Below are 7,777 nucleotides of genomic sequence, written 5' to 3' on the forward strand. Positions count from 1 at the left end.
GACGTACCGAGGCTCGGAGAGTGGACCAGACCGACTGAAGGCCCGGTGCGGGCGGACTAGTCACACTGTAGACTCAGAGAGTGGACCAGGTGGATTGAAGGCCCGGTGCGGGCGGACCAATCACACTGTAGACTTGATGTATATGGCTAGACCCGGAGGGTGGACCAAGTGGATTGTAGGTGTGGAGGGGTGTTTCTTCACGTGTTCATGCCCTGCTGATCAAAGGGTAAGGTGTGCTCTGAACCTGTTAAGGCTCGGGGCGAGGGATTGGTGGAGGTTGTATCACACCCCAAAACCGGAACGATGGAAACGTTCTGGGGTGGATGACGTCATGTCAAGTATCACAACATATGCAGTATATTAATCAAAGTACAACAACCATTGCATTAATATTAATAGTTTTACATAGTTTACATTTCATATAAAACATCAGGTAATACAAGTAATAATGTAGATGCAGCTTGGTACTAAACGATCTTCACCAAAAGCGCCTGAGATGTACCTGTCTATTGCTGACCTGAGAATACAAGTTATTTGAAAGCGAGTATCAGCATTTTTACAAATGCTGGTGAGTTCATAAGTATTTAGTGTCATTTTATTCAAATAACTTTATATAAGTAGTAGTTTTAAAGTATACAGTGAATTAGAGTCCTTTCCAGAAAATCCTATATTTTCTAATTAAAAGCAGTCTTCTACCAAGACTGGACAAAGTTATGTGGTAAAAAGTAATTTTTACTTAACACTATCATTATCAATGTAAGTGTGACATTTGTCAGTGTAAGTGTGACATTTGTCACCCCTTGGCTTGGTAGGCCGTGGACTATAGCTATCAGTCAGGGTGCGGGGTGTCAATCCCGTATAGATCTATACACACAATGTCCGCTCTCCCTACAAGAGACTCTGGTTACCAACTTGACAACGGAGAAGGCCGTGTACTGAAGATGTATCTCGTGTAGTGAGATGTGATGTAAAATACTAGACTAATGATAAAGACTCACAACTGAACTGACTAAGGTAAACCTATATGTCTATGCTTGTATACATAATATATAACTAATGATCAAACGACCATCGGACGGACATCCGATCCCACCAGACCACATCTCAACGAAGAAAAAGGAAATAGGGCGAACAAGCCTTCCTAAGTCCTTTAAAAATTATTTATATATATATATATATATATATATATATATATATATATATATATATATATATATATATATATATATACAAGCACAGGCATACATTTAATAAATAGGAACATTTAACGAAGTTTAAGTGTTTAACGAAGTAGAAGTGTTTCACAAAGTATAAGTGTTAACAAGTAGGAGCGTAGAAGTAAAAGTGTATCGTGAAGTATAAGCATATCGTGAAGTATAAGCGTATCGTGAAGTATAAGCTTATCGTGAAGTATAAGCATATCGTGAAGTATAAGCGTATCGTTAAGTATAAGCGTATCGTGAAGTATAAGCGTTAACAAAGTAGTAGCATTTAACTAAGTAGGAGCATTAACTAAGTAGAAGTATAACAAGGCAGTAGAATCTAACGAAGTAGGAGTATAAAACATGGAAGGAAACTTCGGTGAAAACTTTGGGAAAACCTTTATACTTAAGAAAATCACGACTTGGTATTCTTTTACAAAATAAGTTTGAAAACCTTTAGAAATTCTCTGGAAACCTTTCATAAACAAGTTTTGAATGAAACTTTGATAAAACATTTTGGGTAAAGAAAACCTTTGTTTAAAATGCTGTTGTAACCGGATTTTAAGTAAAACATACAGCGTGAGAAAACAATTTGAGAAAAGCTTTGTACAAGTAAAGATGTTTTGGAAGACCATTTACAGTAACATACTTGGTAAAAACAGTTGACAGTGTAATAAATTCTTGTGCATGCGGGTTATCAATCACATGTGATTGATATGATAACTGGATGTTTAACTTGTATTCCCCCCCCCCCCCCCAAAACATGTAACAACATTTAAAAAGGTTAATTCAGGGGTATGAACTCACCTAATATAAGTGGATCCGACGAAGCTGCCGGTTGGGTGCTCGGTGTCAAGTAAAGACTTGAACACACTTAGTGACCTATTAACATATGATAATATATGTTTACATACAATTAGTAAATATAATACTAATTAAACACGTATACACATCCTAATGTCCGGAAAACACTTTGATTAAGCGCTTGGAGTGTTCCGGGTAACATCTAAGGGTGTGTATGGCCTAGATAGGGAGTTTACTCTTCAAGAGTAAACTCTTTATAGAGTTCACGGCCCTAGGACTAACTCCCTATGAGTTTACGGCCGTAAACTCATGGTGAGGGTGTTCTAGGATGCCAAAATGTCTTACATCACTCAAGGAATTAGGCTAGGTCCAAATACAAAGTGTATGAATGGATTTAAGGCTCTTAAAGGACCAGTTGAGGAGTTTACAGCCCTAAACAAGGAGTTTATGGCCGTAAGCTCCTATATACTCATTCCTTTGGTGTGTAAGAGTCTTAAATGGTAGGAAATAAAGTTCTATGCATTTGCCAAGTCAAATGAAGGAGTTAGGGCATCATTTGGGCACCTTTTAGGAGTTTACGGCCCATGGACCTTTCCTAGGGGGGTTTACGACTGTAAACTCCTAGTTCCTTGGATTTATTGAAGTTTAATGCCTTTACTTCAATTGGTTTGCTTCTACACATTTATCCAAGGCCATAGGAGGTGTTAGAGGGCATTTCTAACACTTGAAATTGAGTTTACTCCCCATGAAGGGGAGTTTATGGCCCAAGCATGTTCTTGGGCAGTAAACTCAAGTTTACTCCCCAAAATGTTAGTTCAAGGTGTTCTAAGTCCGATTCCATAAGTCATTTAGCCATATCTAAGCCTTAGGGGTAGTTTAGAGGGGTTTGTGGGCTTAAAAACCCCATTTAATGGTGTTTACAATCCAAGAGTGTTCTTGGGCCATAAACATATGAGTCTACCCCTATTTGATGTTTTAAACACGAATTTGCATGCTAGCTAAGCTATACAACAAGTTAGGGTAGATTGCTTACTCGTTTGGGGCTCGAAACGGACGATTTTTGGCTCGAAAATAAGTTGTAGAGACAGAGTGTAGAGAGAGAGTAAAAAGGGTGTAAATGAAGTTTAATCTCCCTTATATAGGGGCTTGAGTTGGGGCTCAGTGGAAATCTACCCGATACTGCTGTTAAAGGGGCTTTTGGTTGCACTCGATTTAGTGGTCGTATTTTGACTTGGTTGAAACTAAAAATTTTCAAGGGAATCTTGTGGTGTTTCTAATTTATTTCAACCTTACCAAGTCATTATAAAAGTTCCACATTAATTAACCAGTCCAAAAGTTAACGGATAGTTAAATAAAACGAGGCTTATTAACGGAAAAAGGGGTTAAAAATGACGGAATAAATTTCGGGTTGTCACATCATCCCCCCGTTAGATGGAATTTCGTCCCGAAATTCAGGTTTAGGCAAGGAAGTGGGTATGAATGACTGAGTAAAGACAGGAGGGTACTTCCTGTTCGGTTTGCCTTGCACTCCCAAGTGATCTCTGGCATGTGTCTGTCATTCCAACAAACTTCACCTATGGGATGCGGATTCCGTCTTGTGTCGTTAGCAATTTCCTACAGGTATGTCTACAAGGCTAGGGTTCTCAATGGTTTCTATCAAGATGAGTGGGATACGAAGGGTGACGTCGGGCAAACGCTGATCAATTCTAAGGAGTGGATCGATTTATGGTGAAACTTGTGGAATTTCCAAAAGTAGTAGTGGTATGATGAGGGTTGAACCAATCTTCGTAAAGGATCTCGGATGGTCCTAAGCCCTCGGGAGGGTAGAGCTTTTCAGTACTTAGAACACAGTGGACTTCTATGGTGAGATCATCACTGGCGTGATCGCCATTTCGAAGTTCTAAACGTTCTCTCTCATACTGGAAGTGTAGTCCTTCAGGTTGGTTCTTAGGAAGTTCGAGTTGTCCTTGGTTTCGCGTTTCCTATCAATTGGCTTTTAGAGACTTTCTAGATCATCGGATGGGTTGTGTGTCTACGGTATCTGTTTTCTGCAAAGTGTCTATCTCAATCTCGTGCAAAATGAACCTGCACTTCTGATTCTTGAGATATTTCTAACGGAAACCCTCAGGGTTAGGGAGATAGGGTTTCACCAGACGAGTGTTGGACTATCTCAGGAGGTGATTCTACTATTTCTGTGCGAGATAGTATTCATGGAACACCTAGTAGTCCAATGAATCTCTAAGATATGCCCTATTCTCTAAGGCATTGGTTTATTCTAGTTGTAGAAAGCGCGTGCTCTCGTATAACCCATCGACTAATCACCTAGACTGGTGTCAAGTCGATAATCTCTTCGGGATCTGGGTTATGAGGCTTAACATAATATACTTTCGCACTTTATTCAAGTATTCTTAGCCGCGGAGGTTATCCTGCGGTTCTCGATATTCTAGTGTTCACTTCGGAGAATGCAGTCTACCGTCTATAGGGTGACGGTGACTTCCTCCATGCGAGAGGGCGGAGGATCCTAGGCACTACTCGTCTGTAACGGGGTGGACAAAGTGCCTGAGTAGTGCGAACATCTTCGATAGCTACTCTTCTGAAGGTTCTGAGTTTTCTCGGTCTAGGTCAAATCTAATGAGTATAGGGTTCCATCACTCGGAACTTTAATCTCCTCGTCCATTCTTCTTAGAGTTTAACTTATCGTAGCTTCCAGGGATATGTGATATCCGTTGAGATGCTTAATTCGCGGGATTAAGCATGCGTAGTCAATGTCCTTGACTCTTACGACTCAGATTTCTTTACCAATCGAGGTGTTAGCTACTATGGTGGTTTAACCGGGATGACAACAAACTTTGGATCTGTGGTCATTATAGTAGCTCAACCCGCAAGGGTTGTCTTGACTCTAGCTCCCGTTCCATGGGATAGGATGAAGGGTCTTTCTGGGGGACCTACGGAGTATGTTTCGGGTGGTTATCATCTTCTGGAATACTTACAGTGTCTTTCGCTTCGGTTTCTATCTGTCTAAGGAGGGTTGGTTAACAGCACGCGGTACCCCTCTCCTAGGTACTTCAGAAGGTTTGAAATAAGAGTGACGACTGACGGATCGCATTAGTCTTTATTATTTTTATTTTGTTTAGGTTCGGAAGAACCTTTATTTGCCGAATGGCTATGGAGAAAGTTCTTTTTACACAACACTAAGGATTTACACATGGTTGCACGAAGTCAAACCATGATCGATAGAGGTGTCGAAGTTGGCATACATCGACTTGACATAGAATGAGGATCGATAGGTTCATGTGCTGAACAGGCACACAAGTTCTAGGTGTCTTGGGTTTCGTCCCGTGTATCACTGTCGCGGATACTTCGACCGATAGAGTTGACGCGGAACTATAGAGAGTCCTGAATGTTTCTGAATAGAGTGCCTTTACGTGAATGGATTATCACGAGGCATTTCTATAATCGCCTCACATATACTAGTCATGTATAATTAAGGTGGGGAGGATTGTTGACTGAGCGAATCTGCCTTAAATCCACAACCAAACAAGGAACAGGAAATGAGGCGGCCTTCACTCACTCTAGCTCTATCCATCTCAATTATACATGGCCGTAACGTATATGTTTAGTCATTATAGTTTTACCTGATGAAATTTTAAATTTTATAATAGTGCTGCGACTTTCGCCTTAACGGGGAAGTAATTACATTTAGAATTAGCCTTTTTATGTTCTCGGTTAGTTATCTGAGATCGAGAGACGTACCAAAATCTACCGGTTTCCTTGATGCTTCTCCCTAACATTATAGTTAGACTCCTCCTGTGTCCTTGTCTTTTCCTTCGGTTGGGCAGTCCTTCTTAAAGTGTCCAATCTCACCACATAGACGACAAACTAGATTGACCGCCATATTGGTGGTTGATGTAATAAACTCAACCGGGGTTCTGCAGAGGCGAGCAATATGCCCCATCATGTGGTACCTAGCACAATAGAGCTCCCGGCATACACCATGATGATGGTAGCTACACTTGCTGCAGTGGGGGCTAACATTGGCGTTGTTAGCATTCAGTTGAGCTATGACAGCTGCAACGGTTGCTGAGACTGTAGTATGAAAGGTAGCTTCATCGAGTAGGAGAGTAGGTTTCTTGCTAGCGGATGGGTTACGCTTCTTCGGAGGCATGGTTTTTCCTACACGGAAGGAACACAAGCTGATGAAAGACGATCGCTAACCCTGGACGTATCAATCCTTACTATATTAGGCATAAATTTTCCTGTGCTTCGGATATTGACTGTGTGAGTGTCGGCCTACATCCCTATGATGTAGTCCTAGTATTCTAGGTAGGAGTATGAGTATCGGAAAAAAACTATAAGATGGGAATCGTTCCTACTAAGTTACCTTTATACTGGGGAAGGTTGACTCTCCGGCTTGGAAAGATCTGAGAACAGTTCGGAACGAAGTCCGCAGGAAGAAAGGCTCATGAAGACTTATGGCTAAACAACCTCAATAGAGGTGTGGGGATCCGCTCTAAGCGTATTACTTGCAACGGGAAAAGGCGATTTACCTAACACATAGCATGAGTAGTGTAACCACTAACTAACTAAATTGTCTTATTTCATGGGTGTATTAGCGTGAAAAACACGAGGAAAAGACACTTCTCGGGTTCCATGTACTGGCTCCCTCTGTCTTTCTCGTATCCCCGACTGGGACCGATGTTGGTTTCCTTCAGGTAAGTACTTAGGGTTCTTTTCTCGTATGGACATATTGAATCTCTACTCCACCTTCCTTCTGATTCCGACTCTGAGTGTCATCGCTTCAGGATGGATGACTGGAAATCTTGGAAGTTTAGGCGAATTTCTCACCGATGTCCCTAAAAAGATATAGGCACTTGGTGATTTCAATCGTCTCGACCTAGTTCACTTATTTCTGACCTGGAAATCTTCTCAATGAATCTCTCCTGGGTCTAAATCAACTCTTATATCGTGCACTGAAGTGGATAGGGTTTTCTACAGGGTTCGTGCGAGAATGGAAATGTCTAAAGAATCCTAAGAGATTATTAACATTTCACTGTGTGATCCATATCGAGTCCTGCTACGATTAAACTGGGTATACAAATCATATATAGCTTAGATCCAATAGGCCTTCGAATATGTGATACTACTCGATATCCACATCCAAACAAGGAAAAGGAAGTATAGCGAAACCACACATTCTTAGCGTATGGGATCCTTGTTATATATAACCTTGGGAGTATACCCTCTGTAATTGTAGGTATATCAATAAGGATCTGTTTAGTTCTTCACACCAGGTTGTCTATGAATCCTAAAATACCCCTATGGTATTTTAATTTCTTATTTGTTTCTTATCTTCTGAATATGATTTTGGGATTAATGTGAGTCTTTAGTATTCCAAAATACTCCTATAGTATTTTAAACTTTATGTTTGGCTCTAGCATTCCTAGTTGGTAAGTTTCAAACCTGTTGCAACACCACTATCACTCCAAAGCACACGTTCATCGCATCAAGAATAAATGTAGTTGATCAGGTTACATTTATTCTAGCTTACGATTACATAACTGCCTAGGTTTGACTGTAGTGCTCAACATCCGAAGACTTTTATTCTTGTTCTTCTTGTGATACTTGTGTTCGAGTGTTTAGATTCTGGATGTTCTTATACTTTGGTAAAATATGGTTATATTTTAAAGTATAATTCTTGGTCAGAGTGTTTTATCCGTAAGTTTAACTTGGATCCCCCCCCCAATAAAATGTGTAAAAACATTTAAAAAGGT

Source organism: Lactuca saligna, chromosome 5 (assembly GCF_052625555.1).
Source record: "Lactuca saligna cultivar CGN05327 chromosome 5, ASM5262555v1, whole genome shotgun sequence".
NCBI lineage: Eukaryota > Viridiplantae > Streptophyta > Magnoliopsida > Asterales > Asteraceae > Lactuca > Lactuca saligna.